Consider the following 15,860-nt stretch of genomic DNA (forward strand, 5'->3'; position numbering starts at 1 on the left):
CCTGGGATTGAGCCCCGCATTGGGCTCTCTGCTCAGCAGGGAGCCTGCTTCCCCCTCTCTCTCTGCATACCCCTCTGCCTACTTGTGATCTCTGTCAAATAAATAAATAAAATCTTAAAAAAAAATATCTTCCAAATTTCTGCAGCTGAATGTTTGTTATGTAACGCCTTCCCCCGACTTCTAGCCCCTTGTAGCACCAGAGTATCTCAGGCCCACAACGGAAAGGTGGTTTCCCACCCAACACAACCTCATCATTCACAACCACACTTCAATGAAGGCTTCTTACAATACACATGCACTTCTTCTGAAATTAGAAAAAAGTTAACAAATACTACTCTTCACATACAAATCAGTAAGGGATATTGCTCCATTAACACGTGGCCTAAAAGCTCTGTGTCTGTTTCCCCACTGTCTAAAATGAAGATCTCTAAATCCAGCCTATTTCCGACGCATTTCACAATCCGTTACAAATATCAGAAGACTTTACCCCCTAAACAGTTCAGCATGCATGTCAGCGACTAGACTCAATATTGGTTCAGTGTGTGTTTTTTTTAATTACACACAATGAAGTGTTTTGACACCAGTCTTGACGGACGCCTACAACACCTCAGTTAGCCAAGATCGTGACGATGCGCCATTTTCCATCTGCCAGTCAGGTAAAGTCTGCTCTTTTAGGAGCTGCAGCTGGGATGGTGAGAGAAAATCCCATCAGACTCAGCGTTAGTGATAAGTGGATACTTGATTTAGCTCAAACCAAAGATGCACTGTAGGAATAGAATGTTACAGAAAAATGCTGCTTTCCAAAGCATCAAAAATGGTTCCGTGTACCAGCTGGGAAGGATAAGTGGGAGGCATTGAAAACTCACAGGATTAAAATTCAAACAGAAGCCACAGAGACCATCAACTCTGAAAAGGGTTTGACTTAAATAGTTTGGGTACTCGAGTGGCTATCTGTCTCTACAATCACCCTTTCTCCTCTCTTAGCACCTTCTACCCCCCAGCCATCGGTTACTTTACGTACCTCTGACACCAGCATGCCAAGGTGTGGTTAAGACGTCATTGAAAATACCCAGAGGATAACTGACTTCAGATGTTACAACCTAATCCGTTGTGTCACGTGAAAGAAAAAAAAAATCTGTTAATGGAAGAAATGTAGTGTCTAGAACGAAGAAGATCACGGGTCAAGAATGTGAGAATGTCTCCAGCCCTGTCCAGGGGAGAGTGTGCTAAGTCTGGCCAAGGCAAATATTCCAGGCCTGTATCCAAACAGTTTAAGACAGTGTCAGCCACTAACCCATCACCCGACTCATTCCCCTTGCTATGCTGCTCTGCTCATTAAGCAGACTTCTGAAGATATTTGTTTCTCAAGCCCACAGGAGAGAAAATGCAATGGCCACTTGCCCCAAGCATCTGATCGACTTGGCAGTTTCAGATCTCACCATTCTGGTTTGTTAGTAATTTCCTGTGAAGGGGATAGCAGGTTCTGGGCACAAGTGGGGTGGGGAACACTCAGATGTTTTCATTTCTGGATTCGCAATCTTGAGAACCTAACCCTGAGCCCTGGTACTATCTTGCCATTTGGAAATCCTGCCCAAGTGGACAGATGAATTTCACTAGCTCTCACTGCTATTTCGACTCTCTTGAGCATTAAGTGCCTAAGACAACAGGGACACCAGTAAGTAATACATGTAATCTACCTTGACCTTCAAAGGTAGACTCTAATTGCCCTCTTTCTTTTCTCACTCTCCATACCTGGTCCCCTTGATCCTTTTACTCTTTCCTGTCCCACCCCAGCACCTACGAGCCTCCAGGGTTCTAGCTCCAGGCCAGTTGGGCCCCGACATTTTCCCCCTGAGGTCTCTGCATGGTTAGAGGGGGTCCTAAGGACTCTCACTCCTTCACAGCAAACCTTTCCACAGACAAAATTTCCCCCAAGAAAAAGATCATGAACACTTCAAATACAAAGAGAAGTTGGAAGAATGATACAGTAAGCACTCATCTCCTCCCCACCTAGATTCTACAACTGTTAACATTTCTCTGTATTTGCCCTATCCCCATACCACTCATCTGTCCCATCCATCAATGAATCCATTCTACTTCTGATGCTATTCAAAGTAAGTTACAAATATCAGGACACTCCACCCAACTCCTAAACACTTTGACAGACTTATCAACTAGACTCAACCTGTTCAGGGTTTTTTCTAAAGCCTTTTCTACCCTTCACTCTTGCTATCAAAAATAGTTCATGGGGTGCCTGGGTGTCTCCGTCAGTTAAGCACCAGACTCCTGATTTCGGCTCAAGTCATGATCTCAGGGTCCTGAGATCGAGCCCCACCCTATGTCGGATTCCACACCAAGCATGGAACCTGCTTAAGATTTTTTCTCTCCTGGGGTGCCTGGGTGGCTCAGTGGGTTAAAGCCTCTGCTTTCGGCTCAGGTCATGATCCCAGAGTCCAGGGATCGAGCCCCGCATCGGGCTCTCTGCTCATTGGGGAGCCTGCTTCCTCCTTTCTCTCTGCCTGCCTCTCTGCCTATATGTGATCTCTGTCTGTCAAATAAATAAATAAAATCTTAAAAAAAAAAAAAAAATTTTCTCTCTCCCCCTCTCTCTGCCCCTCCCCTCAACCCTGGCTCTCTCTCTCTAGCTCTAAGAAAAATTAAATAATAAAAAAATTAAGGGGGGGCGCCTGGGTGGCTCAGTGGGTTGAGCCGCTGCCTTCGGCTCAGGTCATGATCTCAGGGTCCTGGGATCGAGTCCTGCATCGGGCTCTCTGCTCAGCAGGGAGCCTGCTTCCCTCTCTCTCTCTCTGCCTGCCTCTCCGACTACTTGTGATTTCTCTGTCAAATAAATAAATAAAATCTTTAAAAAAAAAAAATTAAGGGTTCAACCCTTATTGCATGTTTAGTGTTTTGGTTTTTTTAATCATATACTGTGTGCTCCTTTCAGTAGCATATGTATTAAAACTAACACGATAAAGATTAGCATAGCCCTTGTACAAGGACCTCATGCAAATTTGTGAAGTGTTCCATGTACTAAAAAAAAATTACATACTGTGATAATACCCTACATCCATTAGGATGGCTACTATGAGAAAAATACAAAATAAGAAGTGTTAAGGGGATGGGGCCCCTGGTGTAGTGTTGATAGAAAGGTACAGCAACTGGGGTGCCTGGGTGGCTCAGTGGGTTGAGCATCTGCCTTCAGCTCAGGTCATGATCCTGGGGTCCTGGGATCGAGTCCCACATGGGGCTCCCTGCTCAGCGGGGAGCCTGCTTCTCCCCCTTTAACACCCCCTGCTTATATTCCCTCTCTCACTGTGTGTGTGTATGTGTGTGTGTGTGTGTGTGTGTGTGTCTCTCTCTCTCTCCCTCTCTCTCTCTGCGTCAGATGAATGAATGAAATCTTTTTAAAAAAGGAATGTAGAGCGACCACTGTGGAAAACTAATTAGCAATAGAAATACTGTATGATCCAACAATTCCACTTCCGGGTATGTACCCAAAAGAATTGAAGCAGAGTGAAAAAGATATCTGTACACCCATGTTGATAGCAGCGTTGGTCACAATGGCTAAAACGTGAAATCAATCCCAGCATCCAGTGGATAAAGAAAATGTGGGCTATACATACAGTGGACATACATTATTCATACATTATACATACATTATCCTTAAAAGGAAGGAAATTCTGACACGTGCTGCAACCTGGATGAACCTCGAGGACGTTATGCTAAATTAAATAAGCTAAACACAAAGACAAATTCTGTGTGAGTCTACTGGTATGGGACACTTGGAGTAGTCAAATTCATACAGGAAGCAAGCGGAATAGCAGTTGCCAGGGGCTGGAGGGAATGGGGAGTTACTGTTCAAATGGGAAAAGTTTTAGTTTTGTAAGATGAAGAACTCTGAAGATGGGTGGTTGCACAACACGAATGTCCTTAACACCACTGAACTGTACATGTAAAAATGGTTACAATGGTACATTTTGCTGTGTTTTTTCACTGCATTAAAAAGTGGGAAAATCGCTTATGAAAAGTTTTGAAATGAATTTTGACAAAGACATATAACAGGGTAACCCAACACCTATGACGAAAGAACATTTCCGTCTCCTAGAAAGTTCCTTCGAGTGCTCCCACTTTTTTAAAAAAAGATTTTAGGGGCGCCTGGGTGGCTCTGTGGGTTAAAGCCTCTGCCTTCGCCTCGGGTCATGGTCTCAGGGTCCTGGGATTGAGCCCCGAATCGGGCTTCTTTGTTCCGCAGGGAGCCTGCTTTCCCCTCTCTCTCTCTGCCTGCCTCTCTGCCTACTTGTGGTCTCTGTCTGTCAAATGAATAAATAAAATCTTTATTTAAATAAATAAATAAATAAATAAAATAATTAAAAACCGATTTTATTTTTTTTTTTAAAGATTTATTTATTTGACAGAGAGAAATCACAAGTAGACAGAGAGGCAGCCAGAGAGAGAGAGGGAAGCAGGCTCCCTGCTGAGCAGAGAGCCCGATGCGGGACTCGATCCCAGGATCCTGAGATCATGACCTGAGCCGAAGGCAGCGGCTTAATCCACTGAGCCACCCAGGCGCCCCTAAAAACCGATTTTAAAAACAGATGCATTGGAGGCGCCTGGGTAGCGTCTCACTTTTTTTTTTTTTAAGATTTTATTTATTTATTTGAGAGGAGAGAGGGAGAAGGTGTGAGCACGCAGAAGGGAGAGGTGGAAGGAGAGGGACAAGCAGGCTCCTAGCTAAGCAGGGAGCTCCCTAGGGGGCTTGATCCCAAGACCATGAGATTATGACCTGAACTGAAGGCAGACGCTTTAGAACTGAGCCACACAGACCCCCTTAAGCATCTGACTCTTGATTTCAGCGCAGGTCTTGATGTCAGGGTCCCGAGTTCAGACCCTGTGTTGGGCTCCACTCTGGAACCTACTTAAGGAAAAAAACCCAGATGTGTTTTCCCTGTTCTAGAACTTTATAAAATTGGAATCATCAGTATATATTCTTCTGGATAAAACTTCCTTTACTCAGCATGTTTTTTTTTAAGACTTTTTATTTATTTGACAGAGAGACAGCAAGAGAGGGAACATGAGTGGGGGAGTATGGGAGGGAGAAGCAGGCTTCCCACCAAGCAAGGAGGAGGGAGCCCAATGGGGGGCTCCATTCCAGGACCCCCACCAGGATCAGGACTTGAGCAGAAGGCAGATGCTTAACGACTGAGCCACCCAGGTCCCCTCCTCAGCATGACTCTGAGATTTGTCCATATCGTGTATGGGCATGTCCATCCATGTACAGCAGTAGTGTGTTCTTTCACACAACTAAGTCGTTTTCAACATATGTATACACCACATTTCTCCTGTTGGTGGACACTGACTGTTCCAAGTTTTTGGTTATTACAAATGAAGTTGTTATAAACATCCATGTACAAGTGTTTTTGAAAATATGTGTTTTCATTTCTTTTGGTTAAATGCCTAGAAGAGGAATTACTATATCTTAAGATGATGTCATTCTTGATGTGGCTGGATTTAGGTTCACGATTCTATTTGTTTTCTCTTTGTCCTGAATGTTTTTTGTTCCTTTATCCCTCCTTTCCTGTTTCTTTGGATTGAACTATCTTTTATAATTCCATTTTCACTTCTCCATTGGCTTTTTTTTTTATACCTTCTTTTCTTTTAATTTTATTTATTTATTTGAGAGAGAGAGAGCAGGAGGAGAGGGGAGAGGGAGAAGCACACTTCCCGATGAGCAGGCAGCCCAATGCAGAACTCAATCCCAGGACCCTGGGATCATGACCTGAACCAAAAGCAGACACTTAACAAACTGAGCCACCCAGGTGCCCCCTCCATTGACTTTTTAACTGTATTTTGTAACTTTTCTTGGTAATTGAAGTGAAATTTACATCACATAAAGTTAATCCACTTAAATGTTCAATTCAGGGATGCCTGGGTAGCTCAGTCAGTTAAGCAGCTGCCTTCCGCTCCAGTCATGATCCCAGGGTCCAGGCTTCAAGTCCTGCATTGGGCTCCTTGCTAGTTGGGGAGCCTGCTTCTTTCTCTGCCTCTGCCTGCCACTCTGCCTGCTTGTGCTCTCTGACAAATAAATAAATAAAATCTTAAAAATAAATAAATAAACGAATGAATGAATGAATGTTCAATTCAGTGCCTTCACAATGTTGTACAACCAGGACTTCTATCCAGTTCTAAAACATCTCCATCTTCCCAAAATAAAACTCCATACCCAGAGGCAGTCACTCCCTATTCTCCTCTTCCTCAGCACCTGGCCACCACCAGTCTGCATGGTCTCTCTGGATTTGCCTACGGTGAACATTCCATATAAACAGAATCATTCAGTATGTGGCCCTTTGTGTTCAGCTGCTTTCAATTAGCATAATGTTTTCCAGGATCATCCACATGGAATCGTGTATTCATTTGTTTCTAAGACAGAGCAGTATTTCCATTGTATGGATACACCATATTTTGTTTATCTAGTCCCCCCCCCCCAAATTTGGATTGTTTTTACCTTTTGGCTATTGTAAATAACGCTGCACACGGCTTTATTTTCCAGTGCTTGCTCTATTACAGCCATTCACAAGTATTTTGGTTTCAGGACCCTTTATACTCCTAACAAGTACAGAAGATCCCCCAAAGACCTTTTATGGGGGAGAGATAGAGATATACAGATATATGATATGAAACTGAAAATTTTTAAAAATATTTGAATATGTTCATGTTAACATGAACAAGATGTTTTTATGAAAAATATATATTTTAAAAATATTTTTTAAAAGACTTCACAGAGAGGCACTGTTTTAGGTTTTTGGAAATCTCTTTAAGGTCTGGCTTAATAGAAGACAGGTGGAGACTCATAATGACTTCTGCATTCAATCGGTTGTGACAGGCTGTTTTGGTTGGCATACAGGAAGTAGAATGCAGCTTATAAACATACATGTTGGCAAAATAAGGCTCTCACAGTGCTCCTGAATGGGTTTCCAGGAACCCCCAAAGTCTCTGTATCACACTTAAAGAATTGTGGCTCTAAGGATTTCAGTATATACCCTTAACTTTTCAGAGTCCACCTAGGGTGAATATTATTCTGCTCCTTGTAAAATGTAAGAACTTTGCAACTGTATTGTGCCACTAGCAAGCCCATTCTTTATGTTATAACCACATATATGACATATATATTATATAACATAAAATATATACTACATTACATAACATATATATTGTATGACATATTACTGGAGCAATAAATGGAAAGCTACAATTACAAAATTATTTTGCTTTAAATGGTTAAATGCTTTTTAAATAAACTGAAGAAAAAAGATAGGCTTTTATATTTATCCATAGTTATCAATCCCAGTGTTCTTCCTTCACCTAAAGACTCAAATTCCCATCAGGGAGTAAACCCCTTCAGCCTGAAGAATTTCCCTGTGGTGCAGTCCAATAATAATAAGCTCTCTTCGTTTTTATCTGAAATTGTATTTTGTATTTGTTCTACAAAGATAATATACTATCTCTTTAACATAACTTTTAAATGTTACAAACGAAGAGTCTCTTGCCTCTTTTCTCCACCTTAAGAAACAAAGCTTCCAGGGATGCCTGGGGGCTCAGTTGGTTAGTCATCTGCCTTCTACTAAGGTCAGGATCCCAGGGTTCTAGAATCGAGTCTCACTTGGGGGGGGTGGTCCCTGCTCAGCAAGGAGCCTGCTTCTCCCTCTCCCTCTGCCTCTCCCCCTGCATGTGTGTGTGCTCTCTTTCTCTCTCTCGCTCTCTCTCTCTCTCTCAAATAAATAGGATCTTTAAACAACAACAACAACAACAAAAACCCCAAAGCTTCCAAAGGAAGAAGAGAGGGAGGAGTCACATATCATATATACCATGCTCTTGTTTAAGGTTTGTGTTTCAAAATTGGGAAGACGACACCAACTAAAGCTATTGGTTGAGATGAGAGCCTGTATGCATGGGGTTTAGAACTCGAATACTGAACAAAATATAGGCTTTGAGCCAGTTCCCTGCAAACACCCTTACTTGTGCCTGCCCTCCTCCCTCCATCACACTCAGATGGTAGAACCCCACCCCTAATTATGCCCCTAATTATGATCCGTCTGCTCTGTGCTTACACTTGAACAGCTAAGCATAGATGGAGAAAATCCCACTTGTTGGCCAGTTTCAGTTTAAATCCAGGGCCTCAAATCTTTCTCTCTTTTTTTTAAGATTTATTTATTTGTGAGAGAGAGCAGGCGCTCATGAGTGTGTCTGAGTGGCGGCAGGGGAAGAGGGAGAGAATCCTCGAGCAGACTTCCCTGCTGAGTGTGGAGCCCAACGCCGTGCTCAATCCCAGGACCCTGAAATCATGACCTGATCCAAAACCAAGAGCCGGAAGCAGCTAGTTGAGACACCCAGGCACCCCCAAGTCTTTCTGTTTTCATTAGAGTATAATTGACATAGGACATTGTGTTAGTTTCAGGTACACAACATAATGATTCCAATATTTGTATACACTGAGATATTCATACACATGATCACCACAATAAATTTAGTCACCATCTGTTACCCCACAGAGTCACAGAAAAAGTTATTTTTACCTCAGATCTTAAATGAGCAGCCAACGCTGTCAGCTGATCTACTACACTTGCCTAAATCTCCTTCAAGGAGCTTTTCAAGGCAGGGTACCTGGGTGGCTCAGTCGGTTAAGTGTCTGTCTTGGGCTCAGGTCATGATCTTGGGGTCCTGGGATGGAGTCCTGCACCTAGAGCCCCACATCTGACCCTTCCCTTCTCTGCCTTCAACCCCTGCTCGTGTGTGCTGTCTCTCTCAGTAAATAAAATCTTAAAAAAAAAAAAAAAAAGAATCAAATGCACTCTTTTTTTAAAGGAGCTTTTCAAAGCAGCAATTTCATCTCTTCACCTCACTACCTGTTCACTAAGGAAGGTTTCCCAGCCCTGCCTCCACCAACCTACTAGCAAGGGTTTCCAGACCTCCTTCCCTTACAACAACAGAAGGAGTATCACAGCTCCTGACTGTGACCTAGCTCTCCCCTTTGTACTGAAGTTTTCAATCTCTTCATATACTTGAAAACTTTGCCGCTGCAGTAGTCCCCACATTCTCTGGCTTCATCAGTTTCTTCTCTGGTCTGGATCATACCTACCCGCATACAAGCAACCCTTAATGTGGCTGTTCTTACAAAGACACATGGTCTCTTGGGCCCACAGCCCCTTCCAGCCTCTACTATCTGTTTTTCCTGCTTCTCTTCCCGGTCAATTCCCTCCAGAGCTGCCTAGATTTCCTGGGCCGGCCTTCTCACTGCCTTGGCCTTTGCTTCCCACCAGCCCACTGAAACTTCTCCCATCTCGCTCAGCCCACTGTTCAGGTCACCCCTCTCATCTTGCCCAGCCATCAGTGGCACTTGACACAACTGGCCACTCCCTCCTTCTCCAACATCATCTCCTCCTCTTGAGGCTTTGGTGTGACCATTCTCTTTCTAGTTTTCCTCCTGACCCCCAGGGTCTTCTCAGACTTCCCTGCAGGTCTCTCCCCTTCTGGTTTCTCAGGATGCAGCTGCGGATCATGATCCCAGGATCCTGGGATTGAGCCCCACATCTGGCTCCCTGCTCAGTGGGGAGCCTACTTCTCCCTCTGCCTCTGCCTGCCGCTTCCCCTGCTTGTGCACACACTCTCGCTGTCAATTAAATAAATAAAATCTAAAAAAAACGCAAACAAACAAAAAAACCTGAATACATCCAAAGCAAACTCTTATTTTCCCTCCCACAGACCTGCTCCATCTGCAAGTTTCCCCATGCCATTGGATGGCACCACTATGCACCTGGTTCCTCGCATCATAAGTTTGGAAGTGAGTCTCTTCCCTTCTTCCCTGTATCCATCCATTAGCATGCATAGCTGTCTCCACATATAGCTGGAATCCAAGCTCTTCTTGTCTCTGCTGCTTCAGTCTTGTCCAGCACCTCTCTCCTGATCATCAACCTCCTAATAGGCATCCCTGCTTCCCCCTCCTGCCCTCACAGTCCATCTGCTCGCAGTGGAAAGATCTTTCAAAAGCATAAATCAGATCATGTTACTCCTGTGCTTAAATGCTTCTAATGGAGGGGTGTCTGGGTGGCTCAGTTGCTTAAGCATCTGGCTCTTGATTTCAGCTCAGGTCATGATCTCAGGGCGAGAAGGAGTCCTTCTACATTAACTGTACCACTGGTGAAAAAAATAAGATTAGAGGAAGCATCTCTTTTTAGAAAGATTCCAACTAATAAATGAAAAAGAGATGACAGAGTGTGAATGTCACCGTGTTCAGTGAATAAACAGATACAGGCATCCTGTACATGTTGCTGTGAAGATCACAGATAGATAACCGGACCTCTGGTGAAAGAGTATACCATGTAGGGTCTCGCCAAAGGGATCCAAATCCGTGTCTGATTACCATTCTGGATCCACAAGCTAATTCGATTGAAATAAGAGGGGGCAGAAGAACATGTTAAGTGAGTTGAACATTGAATATGCAGCCAGCAAAAACAGACTGCGAAAAATCCTACACACTATAAGAAAAAGGAGAAGATTAGGAGGGAATCCACAGATAAAAAGACTGAAAATGCATTTCAAGTAAGCTTTTAAAATATATCTAAGGATCTGATAAGGGTGATAAAACTATAAAGGTAACCCAAATTGTGATTACCGTGCAAGACAGGGGAGCAGTTACCTTTGGAAAGAGGAAGGTGGTTGGGTAGGGGGAGTCCAATGAGGGCTCCTAGAGTTGTTGCAAAGTTCTATTTTTGCGATCTGGTTGGGGATAAAAAGATGTTTGCCTTCTAATAATTAAGCTATACATTTGGTTCAGTCGACTTTTCTACATCTGTGTTTTATTACGTGATTTAGAAAAAGTATATATTATAAAGAAAAACCACCTCTAACACGGCATCCCTGAGGGGTTAGGCTTTTTTTCCCAAAGGCATCCCTAAGGGGTTAGGCTTTTTTTCCCAAAGGGCCAGATAGAAAATATTTTAGATTTTCCTGGCCAAGAGGCAACTCGAGGACAGATAGGTACTTATAACCATTTAAAATGTAATTATTGGGGCACCTGGGTGGCTCAGTGGGTTAAAGCCTCTGCCTTCGGCTCAGGTCATGATCTCAGGGTCCTGGGATCGAGCCCCACATTGGGCTCTCTGCTCAGCGGGGAGCTCTTCCTTCCTCCTCTCTCTCTGCCTGCCTTTCTGCCTACTTGTGATCTCTGTCTGTCAAATAAATAAATAAAAATATTAAAAAAAATAAAAAATAAATAAAATGTAATTATTTTAAAAATGCGTAAGGATAAACGCGAGTATTGCAACACTGAGGGTCCACAATTCGCTGAATTCCGGATCTCAGGAGGCTCTCATCCGTGGAGCCCCATCAGTCGCGACGCCATGTCCTCGCTCGGTTCCGCTGGCGTCAGCTCCTCTCCCCTGTTCGCCACCGCTCCTCTAGACCTCCTTATCTCTTAGCAACAGGAAGATGCAGACGCCACCCTCGCCTGGACCCGAGCTGGAGCGGGTGAGAGGAAGTACGCATGCGCAAGAGGAGCTCCTAGCTCCACCCACTCGCTCAGGGAGAAAGGGGAGAGCCCAGGAACACCCAAGCCCTAAGACCCCGCGCCAAGCAAAAGTTTGTGTCCCGATTCTTCCCACGAGTTTTCTGTCACAGTCACTCAAGGTGTGGTCTAGTAGGCTAGGAACAGCAACAGCATCACCTAGGAGCCTCCTAGATATATAGAATTTCGAGCTTACCCAGACCTACTGAATCAGTGTCCGCATTTTAAACAAGATCCCAGAAAATCCCTATGCATACTAAAGTTTGACAAGCATTGCTTTCACAATCCAAATAAGGCAAAGCCATAATAAGTAAATAAAACTAGGAATACCTCTTATAGATTGAACTTTTAACCTCCACACTGAAAGACAGCTTTTATGATGAGGAAGTTCCCAAAGCTGAGTTCCCTATGCTCAGTAAGGGTAAAAATTCCCTTGTGTCTCCTCTGACCATCAGTCCAGGACAGAATGCATCACTGACCTCAGGTTCCTGCTCTCAAAGCCAATAAGGAAATCAGGAAGGACCATTTCCATTCCCAGATTAAGGGTGTCGCTTCTCATGAATAAGGTGAAAAGAGAAGGCTCAAAGAATGGGCATCTTAAACCTGCCAAGATAAGTTAAGTCAAACAACACAGGGGCAATCTCAGACCCAGGGAGAGCAGCACCCAAACCCAGCTGAACAGCTAGCTTCCAGGAAACAGATTCAGTTTGCATTTTAAACCCCAAAATGAAATTCTTTTAAGATATTTATTTATTTATTTATTTATTTGAGAGAGAGAGCGCGCGCATAAAAGCAGGGGGAGGGATAGAGCAGACTCCCCTCTGAGCAGAGAGCCTGACTTGGGGCTCAAGATCATGGCGTGAATCGAAGGCAGACGCTTAATAACTGAGCCACCCAGGCACTCCCCCGCCCCCAAAAATGAAAGTTTTACAAATACTAAGAAAGATGACACGTACTACTGAGAGAAGTTCCCAGGTCAGTAACTTCCCAGTCTGGTGAGTTCTCTCCATGGGTATCTATCCTGAGAAACTGCAGGCCTTAAGCTTCACTTCCTCATCCGAGGACAGTGGCAAATCAGAACAGATACATCACAATCCTAAAAGAACCACTTGGCTTCCCTGGGGAAAAAAGGAACTGACTTAGCAGAGAATACCACATTTAAAGAAAAGAAAATAATCATTTTTTAATGGCAGGGACAAAATAATAAGATGGAGGGAAAACTCTTCTTTAAACAGAGAACAACTCAAACAAATGCATTTCTAAAAATCCACAATACATGCTTTAACTTGGACGAAACTTGGAAACATTATGCTACGTAAACCAGGTACAAAGGGCCATATATTGTGTTATTCCATTTATATGACATGTTCGGAATAGGCAAATCAACAGAGACAAAAAGTAGATTAGAATTGCCTAGGGCTGAGAGGGCTGGGGGATTGGTCTACTGCTAAAGGGTATGAGGTCTCTTTTGGGGTGATGAAAGTGATTATGGTAACAGATAAGGACTCTATGAACCTACTGAAAGTCACTGAATTGTACACATTAAATGGGTGACTTGGAGGGTATGTGAATTATATATATATTTTTTAAAGATTTTATTTATTTATTTGACAGACAGAGATCACAAGTAGGCAGAGAGGCAGGCAGAGAGAGAGAGAGAGAGGGAAGCAGGCTTCCTGTGGAGTAGGGAGCCTGATGTGGGGCTCGATCCCAGGACCCTGAGATCATGACCCGAGCCGAAGGCAGCAGCCCAAACCACTGAGCCACCCAGGCGCCCCGTGAATTATATTTCAATAAAGCTGTTTGGGAAAAAAAAATCCATGGCTCCATACTAGGTCCATGTTAGTCTAAAAACACAGAGTTTCTGGAGCACGTAGGTGGCTGTTGGTTAAGTGTCCAACACTTGGTTTTGGCTAGGGTCATGATCTCAGGGTCATGAGAATAAGCCCCCAGTCAGGCTCTGCGGTCAGCATGGAGTCAGCTAAAGATTCTTTCCCCCTCCCTCCCACTCTCCCTCTGCTTCTCCCCTCACCTTGCTTATGCTCTCTCTTTAAAATAAATAAATAAAATCTTTAAAAACACGGAGTTCCTGGGGCACCTGGGTGGCTCAGTGGGTTAAAGCCCCTGCCTTCAGCTCAGGTCATGATCTCAGGGTCCTTGGATCCAGCCCCGCATCAGGCTCTCTGCTGTGGAGAGCCTGCTTCCTCCTCTCTCTCTCTCTCTGCCTGCCTCTCTGCCTACTTGTGATCTCTGTCTGTCAAATAAATAAATAAATAAAAACAAAAAGAACCACGGAGTTCCTACTATAATACAAAAAGTTTCTAGGAAAAAAATCTGAAAAAGAAAGAAAGTTGACATCAGAGGCCCCAGCTAAATTTCTCGAGCAAAACACTCCCATCTCAGTTTGGGGAAGAATTTCACAGTCTTGTCTCAAGATCATCAATCTCACAGAAATCCCCATCTGGCTTTGGGTTCCTGTTCCAAAAACATTGGAAAAGCCAAAACAGGCGAAACGCACTTTCAAAACAACTCTTTTAATTTACGTGGGCAAGGGAAGAAACAGAGGATCACGGGATCGATGCTATGTGCTCTGTCAGAATACAAAGCTGACAATTCACTATTGCTATAGAAACTCAAGTCCAAAAAAGACTAAACATTTCCCAAGGAAACCATGTTTCAAAAGTCCCTAAACAACATAACTCATAAAGAATGACCAAAAGAGCCCACGGGGATGACTGAAACCTTGTAGGTGAACACACTGATTTCAGCTCTGCTGTCCCTCTTGAGCTTCAATCTTGGCAATGTCTCTTCTTAACCTGCTTAATTTCCTAAACCCAGAGCAGAGGTTATCATGAGATGCCCCATGAGGACTCCGGCTGTACCCACAAGGGCCTGTGTTGGCATCATGGTCAGGTCTGTTACCATAGAGATAAAGACAGAAGCAGGAGGTGGATCTCTCTTACCCTAATGCAAAGCACACAAAACCCTAGGGCTTTGGGAAGCTGAGAGAGAGAGAAATCCCTGAAGCTGTTGGTCAACAGCTTCATCTTGCTCTGACAACCTGGATTCTCTCTAATCCCCAGGCAAATTAAAAGACCAAACATTATGCAATTAATAATGGAGCAGATGCTGTTTGGCTTCAGTCCCCCCTAGACTCCTGTTCCAAAGGATCTGCTTCTGTCCCTTAGAACAAAATGGTCATTTCCAATGCCAAGAACAAAGGGCATCGGCAAGTGTCTAGAACAGTGCCTGGCACATAGTTTGCAATCGATATATATATATATATTTTTTTTAAGTATATATATATTTATTTACTTAAGAGAGAGAGAGTGATCAAGTGAGTGAGAGAGAGAGAGAGAGAGAGCGAGCAGGGGGAGGGAGAGGGAAAAGCACACTCCCGCCAAGCACAAAGCCCTACACGGGACTCAATCCCAGGATCCCCAGATCATCACCTGAGCGGAAGGCAGACACTTGACCCACTGAGCCATCCAGGTGCCTTACTGAATGCTTCTTTTTTTTTTTCTTTTTTAATTTTTTTTTCCTTTAAGATTTTATTTATTTATTTGACAGACGAGGTCACAAATAGGCAAGAGAGGCAGGCAGGGAGAGAGGAGGAAGCAGGCTCTCCGCAGAGCAGAGAGCCCGATGTGGGGCTCGATTCCAAGACCCTGGGATCATGACCTGGGCCGAAAGCAGAGGCTTTAACCCACTGAGCCACCCAGGTGCCCCTACTGAATGCTGGCTCCCTGCTGAGCAGAGAGCCCGATTCGGTCTCGATCCTAGGACCCCCAGATCATGACCTGAGCAGAAGGCAGAGGCTTAACCCACTGAGCCACCCAGGCGCCCCTACTGAATGCTTTCTTGAATGAATGCTGGTATTACCTCTCGACACTCTGCCTTCTTCCCTCGGCCCGGAAACACAAACATACACACGCGCAGACACATGAAGTTGAATCCATGTCTGTTCACTTCAACTCCAACTGTAACCTTGCAAAATTAATAAACATAACAATTACTACTACAATATAGATTTCTGGAGAGCAAGAATTTTTGTTAAAGTTGTTACTAATATACCTTAAGGGCCTAAAACAATGCCTAGCACTAGTAGGCTCTAAGCGAATATTTGTTTAATGACGAATGAATTAAGGGCCTATCAGGTGTCAGGCAGCTGTGCTAGCTAAACCTAATCCCGCTTAAGTCCCCTTCCCAATCACTCTACCTGGGCAATAGAGGCTGCCTTGAGTCCTCCTACCGCCAGGGACCGCTGTAAAAACCGCGCGGCTTCCTTTCCAAGTCACCG

The 15,860-nt window shown here is 44.0% G+C and overlaps 1 long non-coding RNA gene and 1 other non-coding gene across 2 annotated transcripts; one reads left to right on the plus strand and one right to left on the minus strand.

Annotated features, from left to right (window-relative positions):
* Window positions 1-468: 468 nt before the first annotated feature.
* Window positions 469-15,858, minus strand: LOC132018005 (uncharacterized). The gene is made up of 4 exons (XR_009404438.1): window positions 15,780-15,858; window positions 15,443-15,547; window positions 1,022-1,100; window positions 469-684 (listed from the first exon to the last, which is right to left on the minus strand). It is a non-coding gene; the product is annotated as an uncharacterized LOC132018005 (long non-coding RNA).
* Window positions 2,935-3,036, plus strand: LOC132018873 (U6 spliceosomal RNA). The gene has a single exon (XR_009404647.1). It is a non-coding gene; the product is annotated as a U6 spliceosomal RNA (small nuclear RNA).
* Window positions 15,859-15,860: the final 2 nt, after the last annotated feature.

Source organism: Mustela nigripes, chromosome 5 (genome assembly GCF_022355385.1).
Source record: "Mustela nigripes isolate SB6536 chromosome 5, MUSNIG.SB6536, whole genome shotgun sequence".
NCBI classification, from domain to species: domain Eukaryota; kingdom Metazoa; phylum Chordata; class Mammalia; order Carnivora; family Mustelidae; genus Mustela; species Mustela nigripes.